This window comes from Coturnix japonica, chromosome 1, assembly GCF_001577835.2.
Source record: "Coturnix japonica isolate 7356 chromosome 1, Coturnix japonica 2.1, whole genome shotgun sequence".
NCBI lineage: Eukaryota > Metazoa > Chordata > Aves > Galliformes > Phasianidae > Coturnix > Coturnix japonica.
In genome coordinates, this window is record NC_029516.1 from 116245308 (window position 1) to 116261791 (window position 16484).

Sequence of the window (16484 nt, forward strand, 5' to 3'; positions counted from 1 at the left end):
CGCGGCGGCGGAGCGAGGAGGAGCGGGAGGTGGAGCATGTGGAGCGGGCGGAGGCTGTGGAAGCTGGGCAGTGATGGCTGTGCGGGGCTGTGTTCGCAATGTCTGCGTTCTCTCTCAGAGCATAGTCATAGAATCGTTGGGGTTGGAAAGGACCCACGGGGAAATGGTTTTAAGTTAAAAGAGGGAAGATTTAGGTTGGATGTTAGGGGGAAGTTCTTCACTAGGAGAGTGGTCAGGCCCTGGAACAGGCTGCCCAGGGAGGTTGTGGATGCCCCGTCCTTGGAGGTGTTCAAGACCAGGTTGGACGGGGCCCTGGGCAACCTGATCTAGTAAATGTGTATGTTTGGTGGCCCTGCCAGGCAGAGGGGTTGGAACTACATGATCCTTGAGGTCCCTTCCAGCCCGGGTCTATTTCTATTGCTGCATGCCACCAAAAAGACTCTACCTCCACTGACCTGACTCCTGGACTTCGGGTGAACAGTGATGAGACACCCTCAGAACCTTCTCCAGAGTGAAACACCCCAAGTCTCAACCTTTTCTCATAAGGGAGATGCTCCAGGCACCAGTTATCTTTGTTGCTCTCCACTAGACTCTCTCTAATAGCTCCCTGTCTTTCTTGAATGGAGGAGCCCACAACTGAACACAGCACTCCAGATGTGCCCTCACCAGGCCAGCACATTGTCCATCAGGACACCCAGGTCCTTCTTTGCAGAGCTCCTTTCCAGCAGGTCATATCCTGTCCTGTACTGGTGCATGCAGTTATTCCTCCCTAGGTGCAAGACTATTCACTTGCTCATGTTGAACCCCATCAGGTTCCTCTGCCCAACTCTGCAGCCTGTCCAGCTCTGGTTGAATGGCAGCACAGCCTTCTAGTGTGTCATCCACTCCCCCCAGCTCTACATCATTATACTTTCTGAGGGTAGACTATCCATTCATCCAGATTGCTGACAACTGTTGTACAAGCTTGGACCCAGCACTGACTTGTGGAGAATACCACTAGTTACAGGCCTACAACTAGGCTCTGTGCCATTGATCACAGTGCTCTGACTAATGTCTCCAGGCAGGAGGAGCACCTCCGAAGGAAGACAACCTTTCACTTGCTGCTTTCTGACCTTTCTGACAGCTTGTGGTTTTCCTGAGAATCAACTCAATGTCACGTCTGTGAAAAAACATCACAAAACAACAGGACAGAATTTGTTTGTATAAACAACTAGTGTTATTTAGGATGCTGTGAGATATCCAGGCCACATACATGGGGCTGGACAGTCTCCATAGAGCTTGCATACTGTCAGCTGGAGGCTGTGCTGGGTGACCTGCAGTATTCTGAATGTCGGAAAGCATAGGAGATGGACAGCTGAATTAAGTGCTGCTTTAGGGGCTGTGAGCCCAAGGTTCTGCTTGGCTTTCTACTGCTTCTTCAGGAGGGCCTGAGGCTCCTCAAGTCCTGGGCTGAACCTACTGCAGCTCAGGTGACAGATACACAGGTACCTCAGTGTGCTCCAGTTCCCCACACCAAGGTGATGAATCCTGCTTCTGGTTAACAAGCAGCTATCTGCATGCAGTGACTTAAATTCCACAGTTCTTAGTCTTTAGCTGGATTACATTCTTGGTGCTGTCAGTATCCAGGAGCTGGTTTATCAGCAGATATGTTAATGGGAAAAGGAAGGGAAATATAGAAATTACTGATGTGTCTTCAAAAATAAATTCAATAATATATATAATGGAATCATAGAAGTGTTTGAGTTGGAATGAATGTTTGAGTTGAGATGAAATCACTCAACCAGTGATCAAGCAATTCCAGCAAGACCGAAGCTGTTGTGCAGAGCTGCATATCACGGATACTGGTATCTGCTGGTCCTGCTCTATATCTTGCATGGAAGTATTTAATCCATGGTTTAGTCAAGTACCAGTGCAAAGACAGAATCAGGAACTATCGCTAGTATCTAGCACTTGGGAATAGTTCGCGTGTCATAGTTTGAGAGCACCAGCACAGTCCATCACACTTTCTACCTCAGTCTTTCATTTGAGAGTGGACAAAGCAGATCCAGTAACATTCCAGTGACTTTCAATAGCAGCACAGTCAGTCTCTGTATATGGCAGAGATTTTTAACCCTGTGCTTAACTACATCCCTACCCCTCAAGACTATGCCAGAAATAAATCTCTGTTTTTAAAGAAAAAGTGTAAATCAATGCTCTGAAAAGTTACAAAATGCCAGGACTGATGTTATTCCTGCTGCAACATCAGCCATAACCATTATAGCTTTCAAAGACATTATTTTTTTTTTCTCTTACATAGAAAGCTGAAAGAAATGTTATAAGGATTTACATTTCATAATTATAGAATCATAGAATGGTCTGGGTTGAAAAGGACCACAATGGTCATCCAGTTTCAGCCCCCCTACTATGTGCAGGGTCGCCAACCACCAGACCAGGCTGCCCAGAGCCACATCCAGCCTGGCCTTGAATGAAAAACAGGCATTCAGGAAGAAGTAGCCATAATGTGCACTGCTTGTGAAAGCTGTAATCAAGCACTAATGCCACGGTAATTTATGAACGAACTTGTCTTTATCTCAATTCATCATCCTTTTTTCATATTTTCTCCCCTCTTGTTTTGAGGAGGGAGAGAGAGGGAACAGCATGAGGCAGCAGAGCTACCTACCCACGTGAAACCACCACAGGTATAGATACGCTAAAAAATATTCAGCGTAACTAAAAGCCTTTTTTTTCTGTTCAATACAGTGGATGATCTCACTGTCTTTCTGTCTATAACTCTTTTTTTTCTTACCTGCCTGTAGTAGCGACAACACTTTGAATCCCATAGAAGTTCACTAGAGGGAGCTCTTGTTATTTGCAGGTCTGTAAAATATGTGCCCACATCAAATAAATAAATAAATAAATAAATAAATACAAGTTATCAACAGCAAATAGTGGGTTTTGTATTCCTGCCTTAATGCAGTCATTCTTCCTCTCTTGAAGGAGGGTATAATTCTGTTAGCTACACATGGTCTTATCTGTATAATTCTCCTCTTCCTGAAGGGCATCGTTTTCTTGACCTTGATGGTCACCTGTGGTGATGCATGCAATGTGCTATGGGAGTGTTTACATAAAATGAAACAGCAGAACAGTATAATTCCATTTCCTTTCCTTCCATCTTCCTTCCTCTATAAAAAAAGAAAAAAGAAAAAAGACCACCAATGAATAAGAAAATTTCTTTTTAGATTAAAATTTAACAGTACCTGATGAAAAATGATATATCTCCTATGCTGATCTAAATTTCCCTAAACTTTCATGTCCAGCAATGTTTCTAGTATCTATCTATTGACAATCAGATATCTTACATGACACTCAGTTATGTTCAGTGTGCTTTCTGTTTTCTGTTGCCACTGAACACAATAAATCATTTTGTTTAGTCTCACACTGAAGGGAAACAGCAGTGTTCATTGTGCAATCAGTTTATGACTGGTATTTGAGGGTAGAGGCAGCAGCACAGAAGACTTGGATTAACAGGTTGCATAACTGTTGAAGTGTCATTAGATTGTTGTTTTCAGGCTCTAAATAGCCTCTATCCACAAAACAAAAGTAAGCCTTAAAGCACATAACAGAGGAAAGCACATGGGATGTGTTGTTTTATTTCCTATGATGAGAAACAGTTAATATTAGTTACCTTCCTCAGCAGTGTATTTTCTTTAGACAAAGGGAAGAATGCCATGACATTCAGTACTATTGTAGCCCAAATATATCAATCTTTTTTTAGGTGAAATGGTGTTACCACAAAATGTGAGTTTCTAAGGTGTTCTTAAGCAGACAATGTTCTCTCTAGATATTCACCTGTCACGGTTTAAATGAAAATCTACCTTACGTCCGTGACAGGGATGCCGCGGCCCCACAGGGGCCCTAGGCCAAAAGGAAAAGTTAATTAGGAAAAGAAAACAGCGGCAACGATCTAAGGAGGCACACTTATTTACTTATTACTATATCGAAATACAGGATAACACAATATAATATGATATAATTGAAATTAAGCTAACGAATCAAGCAAAATAGGAGAGAGAATGAGTCCCGAAACCGAGAGACCTACTGTAAACTCTAGGTGAAACAGTGAAGGCTCCCACACACTCCCCTGAACGCCAGAACTCGAAAGATGTCAGTTCAGCCTATGAGAGAGATAATATAGTGTCCAGGTCCCGTGACCCATCTCTGACTGTGATGTTCTCTGGGTTATGTAGTCTTCTTCTGTAAGTTGAGGATTCAGTAAAATTATTCATGCTTTACATGATGTTATGATGTGGAATACTGATAGCAAAACTACAAAATTATTAAACCATGACATCACCCTGCCCTCCACGCTTGTTTATCACCTAATAGAGAAAGGCCAAAGACATTTTGATTGATCCTGCATGAGTGTAGATGGCTGCAGCATTAACTCTCTGTTTCAGCAGCAGCCCCTATACCCCAGCCTTGCTTCCGATTTCACATGTCGAGGAAAGTCAGATGAATCAATGGCAGAATGTCGGGCTGCATTATTGTCACTGCCGCTTTTTGCTCCTGGTGATCCTTCTTCCTCATTTTCCAGGATCTGGCTTTGAAATAAGAAGTGCTAATAAAAGGAAGGATGACAGAGCTGTATCACATTTGGTTTGCTCATAACACTGCTTCTTTTTCATACTGATAAACTGTCAGTATATCTCAGAACGAACTTCAAGGGCTTCATAACTCTTTTAAAGCTCCTTATAGTAATTTTTCTTGACCAAATACTGGTCTTATACAAGGACTCAGATTTAGACAGCTTCATAGAATGAAATAATCATCATGTGTCCCAGACCACTGGCAGAGTTTTACTGAAGTTTGTTTCTCGCCCATAATATACAGACATAGAAGTTTATATATGTGTACATGTTTGCAAACCATATTACACATACTGATTACTTTAAGCTCTACTTGCAGCCAGTAGAGACACACAAGTTTGTGTAGGAAAAGTCCACAGTGGTTTGTTCACCCTCTGGTCTTTTCTTGACTGCTAGAAAATGATGAGCTGCCCTAAGGTCACTGACTCGTGGGGTAAGTCGCTCTTCCCTTCTGTCTCCTGATAAATCTGTAGACAGAGAGACACTTTTGAAGCTTTGATATGAACAACAAAAGCCCTGCTAGTCAGATATAAGATATGAAATTATGTAGGCACCCATATAAGGATAATATTAACAGCAACTAACTATTGGTGATGGGTGGATGGTTGAACTGAATGATCTTGAAAGTCTTTTCCAACTTTGGTAATTCTATAATTCAGTGATTTTGCACATTTTTGGCCTGTGCAATCACATTTTCTCATAGAAGCCATCAGCAGTGCTGTCTGCATGAAAAGATACTGTGAGGGCTTTAAAGAAATATCATGCAGCCATGGCCATCAAAAGGTTTTAATGTCTGTGTCATGGCCTGGAGAGTCCCAGTGGGAGCAGCATCTCCAGTGATTCTTCTGCCCAAGGGTCCAGAAGGCCAGGTCAAGTATCAGCCATACTGTAGGCAGTCCTGTGTTTTGCTGTCCTGGCTTGCCTAGTGGTTTCTTTCTCTGACTTCAGACTTGGTGCCTTGCCCTGTCTGTTGTCCACAGGCACTCAGAGGAGCCTGTCCCTCTCACCACCTGTCCCTGCCTGTGTGCTGCAGGACAGTGCCCTGACTGGTGAGAGTGCTGTCCTACCTGTGCTGCCTCCTTTTGGCTTGTGGAGCAGCCTTGATCTCTCTGTTCCCAAGCAATTGCTGGCAAACTTCTATCTAATCTCTACAGATTTGGATGGAAGTAGTAAGCTGAAGATGTGTTGAATCTGTATTGAGAAGAACATGAAGAAGTGACTGCTAAACACTTGCTTTTGATAACAAATTCGGAGACTACTTCCTCTTCAGCTGTTATGATTGGGTATTTGATATATCGACCACATGCAGGTGGTCAATAAGTGATAAGTTAAAAGAGGATTTAGCAGTTTTCTTTAGTGCCAGTGTAACAAGATCTTAAAAGAACTGAAAGGATCTTCTGTTCGATTTCTTCTTTTTCTACTCTTGCATATTCAAATGTCTTTAGTTTCACTTATAACTTTTAGTAACCAGCCCCAGAAACATAGAAGTTTCACTCTGGGTTCACCTAAAGTGCCCATTCTTATGCTTGAAGTGGTAGCTTTGATTCTGGTCCTTGTTTTGCAACAGATTCTCTCGTGACTTGGGGCAAAAATGCCCCTATCTGAGCATCAGTTCTTGCTGGTCTTATCATCCAGTGTAGCGCTGACAGATGTTAAGCAGAGATGTTATTTTTGCATTTTATTTTGAAGTGTGTAATCAAAATACATTTACTATGGTAGATGAAAAATAATGGATAACTTTTTTAATGACCCCTATGACAAGTAAATAAGGCCATTTTTGCAAGGTTCTTAAGATAGAGCACGTGAAGCCAACAAGTCCTGCAGCAGTAATAGATTGAAGCCTATCAATCATTAACAGCTAAATGTCATTCTCATTGCTGACAGACCTCTGAAGAAAGATACAAGTGCTGGAAAAAGTTACCTCAATAAGAAATGATGTTGTTAGAAAGTAACAGAATATCTAAAAGTGAGTAGAAATAAGACTTTGTTCTATTGACAACAGCTTCAGATAAAGCATAGTTCGTCTTTACCTGTACCACAGGAAAAGCTGACATATCATCCCCATGCAGGACTTTCATGTCCTGTCAGTATGTAGATAATTACATCAGTGTTTGGAGTTTTCACTATTCTGTCTGCAAGACTCACAACATGAGTGAGATGTTACGTTATTCCTATCTGGCATTTCTGAAGCACTTTATTCCATTCTGAATTGAATACTTCCCCCCCCCCGCCCCCCCCCTTTCATTGTTTTTTCTATTTAACCCATATTTTCCCATTCTGTTTGCAAGAATACTCTAGGTGAGATAGAAAGAGGGATAGGAGGGAAAGAAAGTTATAGGTTGCCTTCTATTTCACATCTGTGGGCAGAATTAATCTCTGATATCATGAAGACACCGTTAGAAATATAAAAAGACATTTCTTTCTGGAAGGGGGGAGGAGAATAAAATAATTCTTATCAAGTCATCTTACTTAAAAGCAAGAAATCTAACTTAACTGCATATTTTTTATCTACATAGGTTACAGCCTGATTAGTTTCTCTCTTCTCATTTGCTAGGAAGTAATCCATGAAGGAGCCTTTGAAGAAAAAGGTTATTTAAGTTAGTGCAAGGGGACCTGATTTTGAGTTGCAAGACGACCTAGTTAGTCATAGGACATGATTTAGAAAGGGAAATGTCACTATTGCAAGAATCTTTGACCTACAAAAGGGAAGTCACAATGGCAGACAGATTGTTTTGTTCAAAAGACTTGGCAGGAAAAAGCACTGTCTGGGCAAAACTGCAAAACCTACGAAATTTGTGTCTGTAGATTCAATTGGCCATTTTAGCCTTTACTGATAAATATGGGTGGTATTATAAATAAGCATCTCCACTATCTCCACTCCACTATTTCAGTGATATCTCTCTGGTTCCAAGCTTGCTTAGCATTCCAGAATGCTTGCTACCCTTTTATAAAGCCTTTGCATACTGAGCTAAGGGCTGGATTTTCTCACGTTTTCTTCTGGCTGTGTATTTAAAACCTTTTTATATATGTCACTTACTGTATATTACCAATTATGGCATTGTGTTAAATTGACTACTGATTAAGTACTAATCAGAGCTAGTAAGAATCCTACAATCTAATCTTGTGAATTATCATGTTAATAAACCACAAATTGCTATTAAACGTAGAGCCATGTAGAAATCAATTCACTATATAAAGCCATTCTGGCTAAAGGAAGTAAGCACAGTGATACTTAAATGTTGAGTGTGAAGCCATCTGGAACTGAACTTGATGTTAAAAACAAGAAGAAGGGATTCTATACATACATTGGCCAGAAGAGGAAGGCTAAGAAGAGCACACCTTCTTTGGGAAATGAGAAAGGAGAACTGACTATGATAGATACAGAGAAGGCTGAGGTACTAAATGAATTTTTTGCCTCATAGCTAGCATTACAATATCTTTGACCTCAGCATTGCTTGGGCTGTAGAATATCTTAGTTTTGTGCCTGGAAGTCAATAAATCTGGCCTAGATGCAGTACTCCAGGTGGGGCCTTATGTGGGCAGAATAAAGAGGGACAATCACCTCTCTGTCCCTGCTGGCCACCCCTCTTTTGGTGGATCCAGGCTACCATTGACCTTCCAAGCTGCAAGTGCACACTGTTGGCTCATGTTCAGTTTTATATCCACCAGGACTACCAGGTCCTTCTCCACAGGGCTGCTTTCAAGGAGTTCTTCTCCCAGTTTGTATACATATCTGAGATTCTTCCAACCCAAGTGCAAAACCTAACACTTTGCTATGCTGAACCTCATTAGGTTCGTGTGGGCCCACCTTTAGAGTTTGTTAAGGTCCTTCTGGATGGTATCCCTTCATCCTAACGTGTCAACCGCACCACTCAGCTTGGTGTCATCTGCAAACTTGCTGAAGATGCCCTTGAGCCCATCGTAAGTGTCACTGATGAAGATGTTGAAGAGCACTGGTTCCAAGTCAGACCCCTGGGAGACACCTCTCACGGTACCACTTTGCTCAAAGCCTCATCCAGCCTGGCCTTGACTGCCTCCAGGATGGACCATCCAGAGCTAAAGCAAAAAAAATTACAGGAACAGGTGGAGAGAACTTTTTCTTCTAATACAACAAGAAACTGAAGACTAATTGAATCCAGACAATACATAAATAATTCATAAATGTCAATATTATGAAATTTATAGATATTGATCAAGGAAGAAAACAGATGTTTGGAAAAAGGTATTCACAAAGAAGGTGTTTGGGCCCTGGCATTGGCTCCTCAGGGCAGTGGTCACAGCCCCAAAACTGCTGGAGCTCAGAAGAATTCAAACATCACACTCAGACATAGGGTCTGAATTTTGAGTTGTCCTGTGTGCAGACAGAAGCTGGACTTGATGATCCTTATGAGTCCCTTCTAACTCACAGAATCACAGAATCACAGAATTACCCGGGTTGGAAGGGACCTCAAGGATCATGTAGTTCCAACCCCCCCTGCCTAGCAGGGCCACCAAACATACACATTTACTAGATCAGGTGCCCAGGGCCCGTCCAACCTGGTCTTGAACACTCTCAAGGACGGGGCATCCACAACCTCACTGGGCAGCCTGTTCAGGACCTAACCACCCCTTCTAGTAAAGAACTTTCCCCTAACATCCAACCTAAATCTTCCCTCCTTCAACTTAAAACCGCATTTCGCCCTAGTCCTTGCTATTATCAGCCCTTTCGAAGAGTTTACTCCCCTGCCTGGGAGTCAAGTTCCTTACAGAGGTATTGAAAGGCTAGCAATGGGTCACCGCGCCACCTTCTCTTCTCAGGCTGAACAAACCCAACTCCCTCACCTGTCGCGTCATAGGGGGGTGCTCCAGCGCCTGATCCATCTTTTGTGGCCCCCTCTGGACCCTTTCCAAAAATCCATTCATTCTTTGTAACGAGGCTCCCACACCTGGACACCAGTACTCCAGATGGGCCTCACCAAGAGCAGGTATAGAGAGGCGTCACCGACTCACCTCCCTATCCCTGCTGACGCATCCCTTCTCCTGATTGGGGCGCCAGGATCGCCATTTGCTTTCGGGCTGCCAGAGCGCACTGCTGGCTCATGTTAGTTTCTCATCTATCAGGACACCCTAGGTGCTTTTTTCAAGCCGAGCGTGCTCTCAAGGACAACTCCTCCCAGCGCTGTACGGTGCCTGGGGTTTCTCCGCGCCCAAGTTGCAAAAACCTTGCACTTTGCCGTGTTGAACCTCATTAGGTTTCACCCGAGCCAGGGCTTTCCAGCCTGTCAAGGTCCCTCTGAATGGCATCTGTTCCCTCCACCGATCGACTTGCACACCAGTTGGTGTCGTCAGCAACTTGCTTGAGGTGCACTCCATTCCCTCATCGATGTCATTAATAAAGACGTTAAGGCACCGCTCCCAAAGACAGACCCTTGAGGACGCCGCTCTGTTACCGGCCTCCACCTGGACATTAGAGCATTCGACCACCACCTCTGTTCTGCGGCCTTTCAACAATTGCTTATCCACTCTAGTTGTCCACCCATCAATCCACCCCTGCCCTCCAATTTGCGAGATGAGGCTGTTGATGGGGGACCATGTCAAAGGCCTTGCTCAGGCTCCTAGGTAGAATGACATCGCGTCGCCTTTCCCTTCATCCACCAACCGGCCGTCACTCCATCATAGAAGCCACAAGCTATTAGTTTAAGCATGGACCCTTCCCCTGGTGAACGCATGCTGGCTGTCTCGGATCACATGCTCGTTCTTTATGTGATCAAGGGCATGTTGTTCCAGGAGGAACTCTGGTCATAATCTTCCCAGGCACAGAGGTGCAGACTCACCGGCCGTAGTTACCCGGGTCGTCCCTGCTCCCTTCTTTGTAAATGGAGTGACGTGACCTCTTCCTCCAATCATAGGGACCTCACCCTGACAGCCACGACTTCTCAAATATGATGGAGAGCGGCTCAGCAACCACCTCAGCCAGCTCCTTCAGGACCCTGGGATGCCACGCCATCTGGCCCCATAGACTTATACTCATTCAGTCTAAGGAGGCACTCTCGGACTTGCATCTACCTTACAGTGGGGAGGATTTACCTCCTTGGTCCCCACATGGAGGGATGGGGGTGCAAGACTTAGGACGTGAAAAAGACTAGAATTCCTGCCCCAGTGAAGACGAGGTGAAGAACTCTCATTCAGCACCTCAGCTTTCTCTTCATCTGTGAAGCCATTTCTCCTTTTAAATTTACCAGAGTAGGCACGCCCATTTTGCCTGTCTCTTCTGGCCAATGTACCTGTAGAAGGTTTTCTTGTTGTTTTTCACATCCCTCGCCAAGTTCAGTTCTGCCTGCGCCTTGGCTTCCTGATCCCACATCTGCAAGTTCGGACGGCATCCCTGTATTCTTCCGGGTGACACAGCCTTGTTTCCAGAGCTTGTACACCCCTTTCTTCACCCTCAGTCTCTTAGCAGGTCCTTAGCTGAAGCATGCTGGTATTCTACCTCTCCTGCCCACTTTCTTAATCAGGGGAATGGAGACCTCTTGTGCTGCCAGGAGGGCATCCTTGAACAGTAGCCAGCTCTCCTCAACGTCCTTATCTTTGAGGGCAGCGCGCCAGGGGATCTTGGCCAGCATTCCATTGAGAAGCTTTGAAGTCGGCTCTTCTAAAGTTGAGCATCCTGGTCCTGCCTCTTTGCCAGGCCCACATCGCGCTTGAGATCACAAACTGAACCAAGGCATGATCGCTGGAGCCCAGGCAGCCTCCAACCTTGACGCCTTTGATGATCTCCTCAGCGTTGGTGAGCAGCAGGTCCAGCAACGCTTGACCTCTGGTCAGTCTACCCAATACCTGAACCAGAAAGCTATCATCAATGGATTCCAAGAGCCTTCTGGAAGGGTAGTGGTTAATGGAGTTAAGTCCAGCTGGTGACCTGTTACAAGTGGTGACCCCCAGGGGTCGGTTCTAGGGCCCATCTTGTTTAACATCTTCATTGATGACCTGAATGAGGGAATTGAGTGCAAGCTGAATGAGGGAATTGAGTGCAAGCTAAGTAAGTTTGCAGATGACAACAAGCTGGGAGGTGTTGTTGATCTGCCTGAGAGTAGGGAGGCCCTTCAGAGGGATCTGGATAGGCTGAATCGCTGGGCTGAAGTTAATGGGATGAGGTTCAACAAGACCAAGTGCCGGGTCCTGCACTTTGGCCACAATAACCCCATACAGCACTACAGACTTGGGATGGAGTGGCTGGATGACTGTGAAGAGGAAAGGGACCTGGGGGTGTTGGTTGATGCTCAGCTGAACATGAGCCGACAGTGTGCCCAGGTGGCCAAGAAGGCCAACAGTATCCTGGCCTGTATAAGAAATAGCGTGGCCAGCAGGAGCAGAGAGGTGATCATCCATCTGTACTCATCCCTGGTGAGGCCGCATCTTGAGTACTGTGTTCAGTTTTGGGCTCCTCACTACAAGAAAGACATTGAGGCCCTGGAACATGTCCAGAGAAGGGCAACAAAACTTGTGAGGGGTCTGGAGCACAAGTCTTATGAGGAGCAGTTCAGGGAGCTGGGATTGTTTAGCCTGGAGAAGAAAAGTCTCAGGGGAGACCTCATTGCACTTTACAACTTCCTGAAGGGAGGTTTTGATGAGGAGGGGCTTGGCCTCTTCAGCCAGGCAACAAACAGGACCCAAGGAAATGGCCACAATTTGTATCAGATGAGGTTTAGACTGGATATAAGAAGGAACTGGTCAGGCACTGGAATAGTCTGCCCAGGGAGGTGGTGGAGTCACCATTCCTGGCAGTGTTCAAAGAGCATCTGGATAGGGAGCCAGGTGATATGGTTTATGGGTTTTCTGTAGGTATGGTATAGGGAGAACAGTTAGACTAGATCCTTTCCAACCTTGTGATTCTATGATTCTTTTGATTACTTGTATGTTTCATACTTCTAGGTTAATCAAGTTTATATTCTTCTTCTTCCTATACCTTTTTTTTTTATCTTGTAAATGGTAATCAGAATCAATACACCTAAAACTAATACTGGGGTATGTATTCTATATAAAGAACTCTGAGTATTTACTGTTTTCAGTCATCATGCTCTCTGATTTCTATTTCTTGGAAAGCCCCAGCTTCCTTCTCACTTCTGAATCTTCTCAACTCTGACACGTTCAGGTTGCTGTATTTCCTACTAGCATAACCAAAACCAAGCTAGATGTATGTGAAGTTTTTCATTAGTACTAATATCATGTAAGCTGCTTTTACTGTCCCAATTTATTTTGCTGCTAACTTCCATGGCTTAATATACAAACTGCTTTTCAAGGAGCTCACAGTAAATGATACGACTGCCAGGGACTGAAGGAATAGCTGAAGTAGTAATTTCATTCAATATCCCAGGTAGACCTTGAAGAGGCCATCCTATTTCCAGTCTCAGAAGTGTGTACCAGCTAGGAGAAATTCTTTCATGATCTATCATGTAGCACTATAGCTAATGAAAAAAAATGGCTCTGGTTTACTGGAAAACAAATACAATGTCTATCTTTAAGGAAGAAGTTCTAACATAGGAATTGATTGTATTCATTACATTTTTTAACCCTGTTCATTTGAGGAGAGGCAGTGAAAGAGCAGCATGTTGGTCTTAGATGTGATCAATGTGAAAACACCACACAGGGACTAAAGGATTCAGTCAGAGGATCTTTCAGCCACCGTTAGCATTACCTAATCAGAGATCAGAGAATCATCTAGGTTGGAAAAGACCTTCAAGATCATTAAGTCCAGTCATCAACCCAACCTACCAAGTCCCACCACTAAACGTCTTTTAGTGTCACATCAAATCCACACATCTCTTAAATACCTCTAGGGATGAAGAATCCATCACTTCCCTATGCAACCTGTTTCAATGCTTGACCACCTGCTCCATGAAGAATTTCTTCCTAATGACTCATCTAATCTTCTCCTGTCACAACATGAGACTATTTCATGACACGCTAGCACTTGATAGCAGAAAAGAGAGTCTGGTACCCTTCTTATTGCAACCTCTCAATGTGATGTGTATGTCAGATGTCTCCAAAACAGGATGCACGCATCTCAGGGGGTGTGAAAGACAATTTTTTGGGTTAGAGGAAGACAATTCTTTTGTACTACCAGTAACCTAAGAAATATAATTTAAAATAGTGTTTATTTCATCCTTTTCTCATCCTTTTTTATGTTCCTTTTTTTTTCTTTTTTTTTTTTTTTTGGTTTATGTTTGTTTTAGAATGTAAACATAATGTTAATACAGTAGTATAAATACACATATATTTAAATATATTTATAAATGTACATATATTGGGGATTTGCTCTTCCCTTCCCTTCCCTTCCCTTCCCTTCCCTTCCCTTCATGTTACATTGGAGTGATCTTGCCCTGAATGTCCATCTAGACAACTGCAGAGCATGAGTCCCAGCAGAACATTCTCATCTGGGACTCTCAAGTAAATAGCGCTATTGAAACAGATTGCCAGTATTTTCCACTACGTAAAATGAAACTCATGGGAGAATGGCAGAGACATGTCAGGTTGATTAGGAAACAAACACATTGCTTCCCTTATATTTGTGTTAATCTTCTACTTGGATTGCACTTCATATTTTAAGCAATTCTTAATAAATTTCCAATTTTTTAAATAGGAAGTGAATATATGTTAGGATGTCAGTATTGCAAAGCTATATGTGTGTTCTGGAAAAAAAAAAAAAAAATCTCCGATGACTGCAGTATTTGTGATGAAAGGTGAGTGAAGCAGCCATACAGTGCTCCATGAGTAATGAATGTATTTTCCGAAAAAGGATTTCAAACTGGGGGAAAAAATATGTATCCTTTTAGCAAATATTCTAAAATAGCTTTGTCAGTTATTAAAAGATAAGAAAAAGGGAAGTAGACTTTACAGGACAGCATAAGTATTTCTTGTGAACACGCAGCAGAATTGCGTTCAGCTGGGAGAGACTGAAGAAATTTAATGTGTGTTAAAAAGTCAGGTAAGAAAGTAATTTCTTTGTTAAGAATGTATAAGGAGAGCAGAAGCTGAGTTCACTTGAGTGACAGGAGCATATGATTTGTGGTTGCGTTTGTTTAATCTTTGTAGTCTGAAGAGATTGAGTTTGTCCAGGCTTGAAAAGAAAAGTGCAAGGACGGCTTATTCAGTGATAAGAAGGAAGGAAGGTGGTCATTCTCTGCGTCCAGCATGGATAAGACAAGAAGTCCTAGGCTCTAATTTCTAATATCAAGGTGGCACTTGAACACACTACCCAAGGAAATTACACTTCCCATCATAATACCTTTCTAAACATGTATTAGATAAACATTTTATGTCTGAAATTTAGCTGATTCTTCCATTGGGGAAGGTTATGAACAAGTGAGATCCCTTCAAATCCTATTTCCTTTGTGAAACTGTGATTTTTATTTCTCATATTGCATTTTACATTATATAAACCTAAATCCAACTTTTGGTCTAGTTTTGCTTTGTCTGTCAGTGAGACAAATTCTTCTCCGAATCCAGAATATTGAAACCCATATGATGCTTATTTGATTTATAGATTCCCCAGTGACCTATGGAATGAAAGATGTGTGCTTCTATTTTTTTCTGTACTAATTGTAATATTAGGTATGACTATGTTGAGCTAAGCACTGTATCAAGACATTTTATTGATAGTGTCTCTAAGGAATTTCCATCTGACTGTGCTCAAATAAAGGTTTGTAAAACTTTGCTGTTTAAGGAAATAGCACAGCTTTGAAAACAAACCTTAAGTATTTTTATTTGGCCAATTATATATTTAGCTCTTGCTTAGTTATTTATTTCCAGTCTTTGTATTTTATAATGCCAAATACTTTAATACATATATCCATAACAGGAAATGGGTAACATTTGCCAAATTGCTTAAGTCAATTAAAGTCCTAAGTCATGGTTGTTCTTCTGTAGTCATTTAGAAAGAAACAAACATTTTACTTAGCACCACCTTCCAAAGGCATGGTAGCGTATAATTCAGACAAGCTGCAACAGCAGAAATGAATAGATGGAGACAGGGTAATGAATAAAACCAAAAGGTGGATTGTTACTTAGTGTATTTTACTTCTGCTTCATGGTTTTGCTGTTGGAGGGGGACTGTTCTTCTTCATTTGTGTGCACATATGTTCAGTGAGCCACTGAAAGGGGAAGTGAAACCAGAGTGGTGAGGGCTGAGGGATGCTGGTGGGGCAGTGGGGCAGAGGAAGGTCACCTGTGCTGATGCTGATGCTCCATGGACAGCTTTGAAGCATGGGTAGAAAATGGACTCCATTGCAGAAGGTTTTGCCTGTCCTTAACAGACCTCTGTGGCTTTAGATACTATGAGGAGGCTACTATACATTTGTGCAAAGCTGGTGAAGGTGTTATTAAAAAAATACTCAGCCTTTTGGGATTTTCTGTATTTAAAGCATGTGGACGCTCAAGTTGGCAATACAGAGAACTCTTCGAATACTTCAGGTAAAGCCCATCCATTATAATCAGGCAAAGGATTCTTCTACTCTTTCTCCATAGAAAAAAAGGCTTTTTCTGAGAAATGCTTGAGCGTGTTTCTTTCATTTTGTTTTGTTTTGTTTTTCTGTAGAAGAGTTAGTATGAAACAGTCTGGTTTCTGTCTTCCCTTCACTGTTTTCCTCACAAGGCAATTACTTGACAGCTTAGAGTAAACCACAGGGAGCCACTGGAAAAGTACAGTGTTTTCTAATGCTTTCTTTCTATAGGACTGTTTCAAGAAGGATGGCACATTATGTAACAGAAATTCACAGCTTCTGTAGAAAGTCCCATTAGAGGATTAAAGCAGGGCTGAAATCTTATAGCTTTTCCTCTCTGCTTGTTGGGTGTGATGCCATAGCCACAGAGATCAACATCAAT

General features: G+C 42.7%; 1 protein-coding gene across 1 annotated transcript in view; it reads left to right on the top strand.

Moving 5' to 3' along the window:
* Positions 1-14515: 14515 nt before the first annotated feature.
* P2RY8 (P2Y receptor family member 8) overlaps positions 14516-16484 on the top strand; it is a 42746-nt gene continuing 40777 nt past the window's right edge. Inside the window, exon 1 of the mRNA XM_032441461.1 lies at positions 14516-14589. The gene's annotated coding sequence lies outside the window, so the exon portion shown is untranslated. The remainder of the gene's footprint in view (positions 14590-16484) is intronic.